This window comes from Octopus bimaculoides, chromosome 15 (genome assembly GCF_046866305.1).
Source record: "Octopus bimaculoides isolate indiv1 chromosome 15, ASM4686630v1, whole genome shotgun sequence".
In the NCBI taxonomy this organism is placed as follows: domain Eukaryota; kingdom Metazoa; phylum Mollusca; class Cephalopoda; order Octopoda; family Octopodidae; genus Octopus; species Octopus bimaculoides.
Genome location: NC_142942.1, coordinates 15,384,647 through 15,397,352, shown reverse-complemented (window position 1 = coordinate 15,397,352; position 12,706 = coordinate 15,384,647). Strand labels below are relative to the sequence as shown.

Sequence of the window (12,706 nt, the reverse complement as noted above, 5' to 3'; positions counted from 1 at the left end):
CCAAACGGCTGAGGACGAATGTTCTCCAGAGGACCATCATGGTTTCCTTTTTACTCGTTCTGAAAGTTGTAAGGATCCATCTAGCCAACTGTCTGCATCTTATTACCAACTTAGTAATATGCACTTGGAAAGAGGCATCTTTACTCGTGTCGGTGCTCAGGTCGAAATCCATCCTGGGTCAATGTTTCCTCCTGTTTTTCATTCAACTTCGTGTGTTGGCAGCGTAGGGCTCGGAATTTTCCAGTATTAAACAGTATGTTACTGTCCTCAGCTCACCTGTATATTGCGTCCAACTCCCGTTGCAGATGCGCAACATCTCCATAGTTCTGTATCTTCTGAGAGACTTTTGTATCATCTGCATAACTAGCAAGGGTACCTATCTGAATAAAAGAACTTCTTAACCATACAGCTATTCCTAGATAGAAAGAACGAAAAACAGAAAAACAGACGTGTGGGGGGGGGGGTGATTGATATTATTTTAAATCAAGTTCAAGAATAAGTACAGACAGAATATTTTGTAAAGAATGACTCAATAGAATCAAATAATTTATTGCTAAAATACTGGTTGTAGGCACTTTAATGCTTGTCTGACGGTTCCTCCAACAAGTAGAACATGTTCCAGCCTTTATTGGTCTTCATCAGCGACGTGATACCATCCACCAAACCTGCGGAAGTAATAACGATAGAATAATTAAGTAACTGACTGTCTACTTATTAGTCTAACCGTGTGTGTGTGTGTGTGTGTGCATTCATGCAAGTAATTATGTATGGATGTGTTTGTGCACGTATCTGTATATACATATGTCTCTACACATACAAAGACACACGCATATAGATGTACATATGCATACATATATGTATATACATATATATATATATATATATATGTGTGTGTGTGTGTGTGTGTGTGTGTGTGTGTGTGTGTGTGTGTGTGTGTGTGTATATATATATATATATATATGTATGTATGTATGTATATATATATATATATATATATATATATATATATATATAAATATATATATATATATACATATGTTTATTTATGTGTGTGTGTGTGTGTGCGTGCATGTTGGGGGGGGGGGGTACGTATGCATATATGTAAACATATGTCTGTCTACAAGTATGAATACAAACGTGAGTTTCAATTCGTGAATGGATTATAAATTGCTAAGAATATTTTTAATATAAACAATTCGTTTGTAACAAATAATTTAAGATCGAAATATTAATATATCGATCACTGTTTGTTTATTATTAGATTTCAAATAGATGGTTGCATATGTGTCTGTGTATAGGTATGTATAGATATATGAATGCGTGTGTGAGCGTCTTGAGTGTGTGCTTACATATATATATATATATATATATATATATATATATATATATATATATATATATATATATATATATATATATATATATATATACATATGTATGTGTGTGTTTGTGAGCGTATAAAATATACGAATTGGAACACATGACGACCTAATTTCTCTGCAATGAAATGAAGAGAGGTGCCGTTAGCACTTTCCCGATGATGACAGAATTTTTTATTATCCTTAAGGCCTTTTCCACGTCTCATTGTTCTTAGTGAGGAGAGATGCTATTAGCGCGGTTCACACAAAAACTGAAGAATCTGAAATAAAAAACCAAAGGACGTTACACAGAATAATGAAAACATAACAATGGCGTTGCCATGGTGTGCAAACCAGCTGGGAAAAGTTTTATCAAAATCGATTCACAGAAAACCGAGAAATCCTAGATTTCACCTCTAAGCTATTGGCGTGGCTTTGGGTATATATATATATATATATATATATATATATATATATATATATACACACACACAACGGTTTTCTTCCAGTTTCCGCCAACCAAATTCATTCACAAGGCCTTGGTCGACCCAAGACTATAGTAAAAGTCACTTGCCCAAGGTGCCACATGGTGGGACTGAAACCGTAAACCATGTGGTTGGGAAGCTAGCTTCTTACAACACAGCCACGCCCGTAATAATTAAATTTTATATTATGAACTTTATTGTGTTATCTTCTGCAGCTGATCGCCAGGTCCGTGGAAAAATTCTCTTGCCTAAGACCAGTCTTTAGTGCCAAAATTGTTAGGAACCGCTGCCTTACAGCCAACTGCGACTGACAATATCCGTACAATCCCAGAAAATGCTTGTTGTACTTGACGCAATTCCGTTTAAAGTCTTGATTTCACCCTTCGCGATGTATATATGTGTGTTACATAGTATAGTTATAGTAAGCAGCTTTGTAAAGTCTTCGATGATTTTACCAAAGATGAATTCCATGTCACTATAAGCACTAATTTAATCATGTTTTACATCCGTTTGACGAATTCACTTCGACGAAACATGCAATATTTCGTTAGGAATTATTAAATCTAATCCATATATGCATTCGTATATGACTATGTATGCATGTATGTATGAATGTATATATATATATATATATATATATATATATGCATGTATGCATGTATGAATGGATGAATGTAAGTATACATACATACGTGCATGTATGTATGAATATATGTATGTGAGTGTGTGTGTGTGTATATATATATATATATATATATATATATATATATATATATATATATCTAATGACAGATGCTTAGAATAGAAAAGAAGACTGATGAGTGTTTATATGTGTGTCTGTGTGTGTATGAGGTAGAGAGAGAGAGAGAGAGAGAGAGTGAGACAGACAGACAGACAGACAGCCAGACAGAAGGAAAGAAAGAGAAAACGAGAGGGAGAAAGAGGAAAGGAATGAGAGAGAGACAGAGAGGAGGCAACATAGTGGAGGATAGGGAGATAGAGAGAAGTGGTGTGGCTTTAGTAGAGAGATGGAACCAGAGAGAGAGTGAGAGAGAGATACTGAGAGAGAGAGATACTGAGAGAGATAGATACTGAGAGAGAGAGATACTGAGAGAGAGAGATACTGAGAGAGAGAGATACTGAGAGAGAGAGATACTGAGAGAGAGAGATACTGAGAGAGAGAGATAAATTGATAGACAGATAAAGAGAGAGAGGTAGACAGAGGGAGAGAAATAGAGAGAGAGGGAGAGAGGGGGCAGAGAGAGAGACAGGAAGGCAGAGGATGAGAGAAAGAGGAGTGGCGGGATTATTATCAGGAACATGGAATCAGAGATGAACACGCCGATAGATGAGACACAGGCAAAATGGATAGAGATACTGAGAGAGAGAGAGAGAGAGAGAGGGAGAGAGAGAGAGAGAGAGAGAGAGAGAGAGAGAGAGAGAGAAGGAGAGAGGGAGAGAGAAGGAGAGAGGGAGAGAGAAGGAGAGAGGGAGAGAGAAGGAGAGAGGGAGAGAGAAGGAGAGAGGGAGAGAGAAGGAGAGGGGGAGAGAGAAGGAGAGAGGGAGAGAGAAGGAGAGAGGGAGGGCTGTGAGTAAGAGATAATCGGATTTAGAAAGCAGTTTTAGAAAATATGGCAGTAAATCTTTGAACGTTTCAGCTTGGTTTAACAGATTTGACAAAGTTTAGTTCGTAAAAATTTTTTTTTAATTCATACATACATATATACATACATACATACACAAATACATACATATATATGTGCATACATACATACATACATGCGGGCATACACACATACATACATACATACATACATACATACATGTACATATATATGTGTGTGTGTATTTATACTTGCATACATGTAGATTTACATAATTTACATATACTTGCATATATGTAGATTTATATAACATAAACACATAAATACCTACATTGATATTTATATACATACACATAGATATTCATATATATACATACATATATATATACATATCTTCGCACACATATCTATGTTGGTATACACATACGTATAACGCATTCATAAACACACACACATTTCCATATACATATACAAATACATACATATATATATACATACATACATACATACATATATATATTTTATATATTTCATATATATATATATATATACACGAAATACATACACATATAATAAATATATATATTTCATATATATATATATATATATTATTTCCGTTTGTCCCTTCGACTTTTTTTCTAATCCTTCAATCCCGCTCTCCCTACCCCTCTCTCTTCCTTCCACGTGACCAGCGTCCAGCCAGCCATGATCTTTCTTTCTTAGCCTGACTGCCGACCGCTAACATTTCCTATGTTTCTGCCTTTAGGCTTTCACTTCATACACGCCAGCTCTATTTGATTCATTCTCAGTCGAAAGACACCTGTTGTCATATTCTTGTTGTTTGTAATTGTAACTGTGTACCATGTTCTCCATTTTTTGTCTTTGTTATATATCTATCTATATTATATATGTGTGTGTATATATATATGTATATATAGATAGGTAGATGCATGCAAACATACATGCATACATACATACATACATACATAGCTTTACTGGTGTTTTGAGCTGTTTTTGTTGGTGTTGTTTATATGCAAGACTTTTCTCGAGTTTAAAATGTGACACTGCTTTTATTATCCACATTCCAACGATGGAGCATTGCGTTTTCGTTAGAAACCAGCTCCTTCTTTAGAAGAAGAATTAAAATAATCAATAATAGAATATACATACATACATACATACATACATACATATATACATACATACATACATACATACACACACACACACACACATATATATATATATATATATATATATATATATATATATATATATATATATATATATATATATATATATATATATATATACATACATGCAAGCACATATGTGTGTAAGAAGAGCGTTGTAGTTCACTTGAAGCATTTTGATTCAGAAGTAAGATAACAAGACGAAAGAGAGGTTCTAACACTGAGAGTTTCTAATACTGAGAGCTTGTGGTAAAGGCCAAGTTGAATAACCTTTCTATTTTTCTTGCATAAAGACTCATCTTCAGAGGTGAACGGTTTAGAAATATGTGTTTATGTAAATCCTGCTATGTAATTTGAAAATACAAGGCAGAATTTTAGCAGATTGGGCGATCATATTGATGCTCTGCCATTCGCTCATGAGATCGTTTAAGCGTTTAGAAGAAGGTTTAATTAAAACCTTGATTTAATTGATCTATCGTTGTAGATAGAAAGGTGGATAATTGCCAGTTATAAACACTGGCTAAATTATAGTCTCCTGTAGTTTTCAGCTCTTAACAAATTTACCTTACATCATACAACTTGGTACAGTTAAACACAAATGTGCGCGCACACACACAGATTACACAAACATACACATACACACAGATGCAAAACTCACGTATATACGCAAAAACATACAATTGTCCACCTTTCCTTCTATTTTACTTTGATTCGTTCCCTGTCTATCTATCTATCTAACTATCTATCTATCAATCAGTCTGTCTGTGTGTCTGTATCGAAGACAGATGTATAAACGAACAAGCAGGTGCGTTAGTTTGACGATCGGGAGGTTGAGAAAGTCTTTTACGTTTCGAGCCTATGCTCTTCAACAGAAAGGAACATGATGAAATAAACAGAGGGAGAATACAAACAGAGAGAGAATTTTTCAAATGTGGATTTACCGGTCAATACATACAAATATAACATAAATATAGTTATTTGTATATATACGTATCTATGTACGCATATATATATATATATATATATATATATATATATATATATATATATATATATATATATATATATATATATATATATATATTTATATTTATATATATATATATACATTTGTATGTATTTATACATGTATATACGCTAATAGATAGACACACAGACATTCACGCAAGAAGAAAACATACACCAGAAAACATTTGTCCAATATGCTGCACAATAGGATCGAAACTGGAACCGCATCGTTTATGAGAATCAAATTACTTAACCAAGAACGCCATATCTTTGACTACTCATACAATATCATAAATACAGGTGTTTATCAATATAATGGCTTTCCTGATCTGTGCACTACAGCAGATAAACTGGTATTTAGTTAAACAGACAGACTTTACTTTACTTTGGGTTAAAAGATTTGCCAAATCTCAATGAATCCATGTGAATCTTTCGTAGCCATCTAAACAGAAATATCTCAATCGCTTTTACAATGGATTCTTTATCTCCTTTTAATCTCTTCTCGCTCATACTCTCTCTCTCTCTCTCTCTCTTTCTCTCTCTTTAACTCTCTCTCTTTATCTCTCTCTCTCTTTCTCTCTCTCTCTCTTTCTCTCTCTCTCTCTTTCTCTCCGTTTTGTCTATTGGCCACTAATTCACCCATTCTTTCCCATCTACTTTCTCGTCACATCTCTTTCATTCTCGCTTTCACACTGCATCCACTGTCAACATATATGCATCTGTATATGTATATGTGTGCGCGTGTTAATATATATATATGCATGTGTATGTATGTATATATATATATGTGTGTGTATGCCTGTATACTTATATATATATATATATATATATATATATATATATATATATATATATATATATATATATATATATATATATATGAAGATGTATATACATATATAAGCAAATACATATCTACATAGAAATGTATATGTATATATCTATGCGTCTATACCCATTCATATATATATACATACGCAAATTGAGACACACACACACACATATACACACACACACACACACACACACACATATATGCATATGTATCATTCACTATTGTCTGGTCAGTCATTATATTCGCGTGCTTATATAGGTGCGTTTGCATGTATGCAGGCGCCTGACAGTGTTCATGGATGTGCACGTATATCTCTCAGTATGTATTCATTTGTAGTTTGATTCCACGTGCAACAGGGAGCAAATGTTCAATATACATTTTTCGCATGAAATCGTAGTGACTGTAACATTTATATATTCGTGAATAGATGTGTGTGAGAGAGAGAGAGAGATGGGGAGAGAGTCAGTGCGTAAATGCGTGTTTATGTAATGCATTTAATCCATGCTCTGTCCACTTCCTGTCCGTTTAAAATCGTAGATATCCGGTTGGATAATCTATGTGAACCCATGGGTAGGATTTAATGTATTAAGTCACAAAATACACGCACGGACACATAAAAATATATATACATATATATACAAATGTATATACATATACAGGCATTCACGCATGCACCCCCGTAAGCATACAATCGTACATGTGTGTGTGTGTGTGTGTGTGTGTGTGTGTGTGTGTGTGTGTGTGTGTGTGTGTGTGTGTAGTTAAGATTTGAAGATTAGTCATCTATTAGTGGAATTATGTATTTACTTTATGATAGTCACCCAAGTTTCCGATGTTGAGATATATTACTTAAAATTATCTCCATGTATATACACACACGTCTGAAAGTCGAATGTATAATATCACACATATATACATATCTATGAGTGTGTGCATATATATATCATATGTATCATATATATATATATATATATATATATATATATATATATATATATATACATGTATATACATGGATACGTATATATATATATATGTGTGTGTGTGTGTGTATGTGTATATGTACAGATATATGATGATAAATAGATAGATAGATAGATTATCATATATCTGTACGTCTATACATCCAACTAACCAATGGCGCAAACACAAACACATTCACACAAAAACACCTATATAAAATTATAAATCTATATGAATGTGTATATGTAAATATGTGCATATTTATTTTTGTGTTTGTGTGAATGCATAATCATATGTATATAGGTACGTTTGCATACATACATACACACACACATATATGTATGTATGAATCTATGTATGTATGTACGTTTATACAATCCTCGCCGTTTCTTCGATGCTAACTAATGACAATATTAATTTTTCGATACTTCGATAATGTCAAACAATCACAAGAAGTAAAACCAATAAAAACATAAACGAATATAAAATAATATTCAAACAATGCTGAGTGGTGAGTGGTGAGTGATGAATAGCGAATGGACAACGGCGAAATGGCGAATGTTGGATGGTGGCTTCAAGACCAACTTAAAAGTTCGGTCTTAGGTTATCGTGGTAGTATTGATGTATTCTTATATTGAAGTAGCCAGGAGATTGTATTTAAGGCACGATATCATATCCATAGTGTTATTCACATAGGATTTGGTGATTTGATAACTATAATGGGCGACATGACAATCCGTTATGTTTAGCTAGATTCTAGCGCCATGAAGCTATATCTATCGTCTGCTTGTTTAAGGAAAATGCAACAACACGCTTTGGCGCCTGGCAAAACTAAGCCGTGAGATTTTCATAACGTAAAGTTGGTTGGGGTGTTTTTTGTTTTGTTTGTTTTGTTTTTTTTCTACTTGGTTTATTTATTATATTCTAAGTTTGACAAATCCAGTAAAGAGCTGATAGTAAGAGCAATAATGACTACTACGACAACTACAACGAATATGACCACTACAGATTCTAAAACTGCTATTACGAACAATGGTAGCAACAAAATTAAACCAGTGTGTGTGTATGTGTGTGTGTGTGTGTGTGTGTGTAAATGTACTTGAAGATATACGCGAACATGCGTATGTGTGAGTATATATGCATACGCATACGCCTGTATCATCTTTAATAGATACGCGTGTACGTATGGGTTTATTTATACAGACGCACGCACACTTATATTTGTATTACATGAACAGACACACAGATAAACAGGGAAATAAATAGATAGATAGATAGATAGATAGATAGATAGATAGATAGATAGATAGATAGATAGATAGATAGATAAATAGATAGATAGATAGATAGATAGATAGATAGATAGATAGATAGATAGATAGATAGATAGAAAGAAAATGGATATTACATGTACATATATATATCTAGACATACATATATTATATATAAAATATTTATATATGCATACTTATACATATAAACGTGTGTGTGCTTTTGTGTGTGTAAGTGTGTGTGTGTGTGTACATATATACGTGTATGTGTGTATGTGTGTTTGTGTGTATGTGTGTATGAGTTTGTGTACATGTAAAAGTAGTGCATGATGGAAAATTGGTTGGAGGGCGCTGGACGAAAATAAAATTGAAGACAATAATAATAATAATAATAATAATAATAATAATAATAATAATAATAATAATAATAATAATAACAGCAACAACAACAATAATCTAGAAAAATGAACGTAAGAATAAACGAAATGAAAAGGAAATGCAATGAGAAAAAGAAATCGTAAGCAATATTTTAGATTTCTGAATGCGGTTCTCTATCAGAGACTTGGCAGTGAATTCTATAAAACAAAGCATTAAAATGTTTTAAGAACTCAAGAACAGGGATTGTTTTGGTGTAAATAGTTAAAAGTGATTCCATATTTAGAAATATAAATAATATGGCGACGAAGGTAACGAAAACGGCGTGCTAGGTTTAGTATGGTGGCATATAGGAAATCCGGTATTTTTGAAGATGTGCTATAGGCTTAAATAAAACCAACGTACATAAGATTTTCATTATATAATGCAAGTTAGTGAAAGCATTAAAGATTTAGCTAGATATTTTGGTTAATGGAAGATTTACAATATCTCAAATATTATGTGTTTCTTCTTCTTCTCCATGTTGCATCGTGTGGTATTATTGCGTTGCTGTTATTATATTATGGCTGTTTGGGTTGGGTCTTTTTTATGTGTGTGCTTGTGTGTGTATGTATGTGTGTTTATTGTCATTATTTGAGTGTTTAGGAGAGTTATACATATATGTGTATATATAAATTCAACCCTCTTCAAAAAATTTTCTGAGTTTGCGCTAATGTAAGATAGATAGATAGATAGATAGATAGATAAAAAAAATTCTAAAAAACGAACAGACACAAGAAAAAACACAAAAAACAATAACACGAGGACGTGGTACATGTAAAGTATTAACAGACGCTCAGGGAAGGAAAGAAAGGTGGTTTTACGTTTCGAACAAAGCTCTTCTTCAGAAACAGAGGAATATATATATATATATATATATATATATATATATATATATATATATATATATATATATATATATATATATATATTTACACACGTAAGCATGCATGTCTGTATATGGTTGTATGTGTGCGTGAGTACGGGCATGCATGCCTGTATAGTTGCGTGAGCATTATATTTATCAGTATGAAATTCCGAGGAAAGATATTTGCATATTATAAATGTCCTGTTTCATTTGCATACTGTTTATAGGTATATGAGTGTATAATTATACATACATACATACACACATACACACACATACGCATATATACATCTCTGTGTATACACATGCATGTTTATACTCATGCATACATAAGCATAGAAAGGAGGATAGACATAGCCATATACACACTTATATACACACAGAGTATAGAATAATTTAGTTAGGTTCACACTACGGAACGGAATTAGAGACCTGTTGTATTTATGAATGTGTGGAGGCGCAGTGGCCCAGTGGTTAAGGCAGAGGACTCGCGGTTGTGGGATCACAGTTTCGATTCCCAGACCAGACGTTGTGAGTGTTTATTGAGCGAAAATACTTAGGCTCCGGCAGGGGTTGGTGGCGAACCCTGCTGTACTCTTTCATCACAGCTCTCTCGCTCTTTCTTCCTGTTTCTGTTGTACGTGTATTTCAAAGGGCCAGCCTTGTAACACTGTGTGACGCTGAATATCCCCGAGAACTACATTAAGGGTACACGTGGCTGTGGGGTGCTCAGCCACTTGCACGTTAATTTCACGAGCAGGCTGTTCCATTGATCGGATCAACTGGAACCCTCGACGTCGTAGCCGACGGAGCACCACAACGATTTATGAATGTGTATCTAAGTGTGTGCGTGAGTGTACGTGTGTATACGCTGGTGTTTAATGTGTATATATGAGAGTGTGTATGTATATGTGAGAATTTGTATATTTGTGTTTAATTGTTATCCATTTTAAAATTCTTATATTAATGTTTATCAAAATATCTGTATATAGTGCGGTAATATATGCACGCATGAATATGCAAAGGTGCACGTGCGCACTGCACTCTGTCACTTTCGTTTTCCACTTCTCTATCTCTCTCCCTTTTCTCTCTTTCTCTATACACACACACACACACACACACACACACACATATATATATATATATACACATATGAATATGTATGAGTATATATATATGTATATATGTGTGTGTGAGTGTGTGTTTGTATGTGTGTATGTCTGTATGTATGTATACGTGTACATATGTATGTATATATATATATGTTAATATTTATATATATATATATATATATATATAAATATATATATATACACACACACACATATATATGTATGTATATGTATATGTATATATATATATGTATTTGTGTGTGTGTGTGTGTATATATATGTGTGTGTGTGTGTGTATGTGTGTGTGTGTGTATGTGTGTGTGTGTGCAATGTCTATATATATATATATACATAGAAAGAGGAAAAGACTAAAAGAAATAATGATAAGTGAATAGGAGGTGAATAGGAGAGAGAGAGGGATATGCATGCTTGTATTTATATGAACGTATGTATGTATATAACTTTAATAATTTCCACCACAAAATAACAATCAACGTAAACCTGAACGCCGCAATATTCAAATGCGTTGAAATTCCATAACAAACAAAATGAAAAACATATACAGATTTATATAGATTCCTAACATACTCCTTTAATTTTCAAAAACTTAACATAAATATAAGAATTACTGAGATATCGCACAAAAAAGATATTTTTGACTTAACTGCGCTCTGCCACAACAAAACGCTAATAATCAGCAGAAATAAAGATAAGGTTTTTAAATCCCTGAAAACTCTACGCGTACACTATCAAAAGAGGCACTGTATTTATTATCTTGTGCAGTTTTCCTTTTCTTGAAATTTTAAATTTAATATAGCAAAATATATCTAACCCTTAGTAAATGAACATATGCCCATTAATCACCGTTGCAGGAAATTTTTGAATAGAAATAACTTTATAAAAGTATTCAGTAGAAATAGAAATAACTCAAAAGTAAGCTACAGCTGCGATAATATAAGCAAAGCAACTTAAGTAAACTACTCAGGCATACAAATGCACACCCTCTTAATCGTTTGAGATATCATAGTAAATACAATACATAAATACTATTTCAATATCATGGAAGGCAAATAGAAGCAATGATATTTCAGCTATAATTCTTTTGCTAGGAACTTATAAAAGTGGCTAGTAACTAAACTTTCTAACTATATTTTGTTGCTAAAACAATATGATAATATATTTGATGTGAAGTAGAAAATCCTCTAAAAAGGTTAAGCCAGACAGAGATATAAAAAATATATGCTTGTAGTTTATGTACAACTGAGAAGTACCCAAATATTTAACTGCTATGATAGAGATTTTCAATCAATGCCTCAATGCCACTAATTTGATATTTCCATTAGCAGAAAGAATAGAATTAGTTTGATAAACTTCAAACTTCCTATCTTCTTAACCCTTAACCAAGATGAAAATAATAAAAAATAAAGACATACTTACCTACGGTCTACCAAGGGATAGACTAAACAGTTTAACTGTTAAATAAATAGATATAAGATAGCAATTTCACTGTTGACACAAATGGTTATCCTTTGACAGATGGTTATTCTGTGACAGTTATTCTTTGCAACAAAATGAGAAAGTAGTCGGATTGAACA

The 12,706-nt window shown here is 33.0% G+C and overlaps 1 long non-coding RNA gene across 1 annotated transcript in view; it reads right to left on the bottom strand.

The window, feature by feature from the left end:
• Nucleotides 1-525: 525 nt before the first annotated feature.
• Nucleotides 526-12,706, bottom strand: part of LOC149132421 (uncharacterized) — a 21,078-nt gene continuing 8,897 nt past the window's right edge. Inside the window, exons 2-3 of the long non-coding RNA XR_016244508.1 lie at nt 1,489-1,639; nt 526-665 (exon numbers count right to left, since the gene is read on the bottom strand). This is a non-coding gene — a long non-coding RNA (uncharacterized LOC149132421). The remainder of the gene's footprint in view (nt 666-1,488; nt 1,640-12,706) is intronic.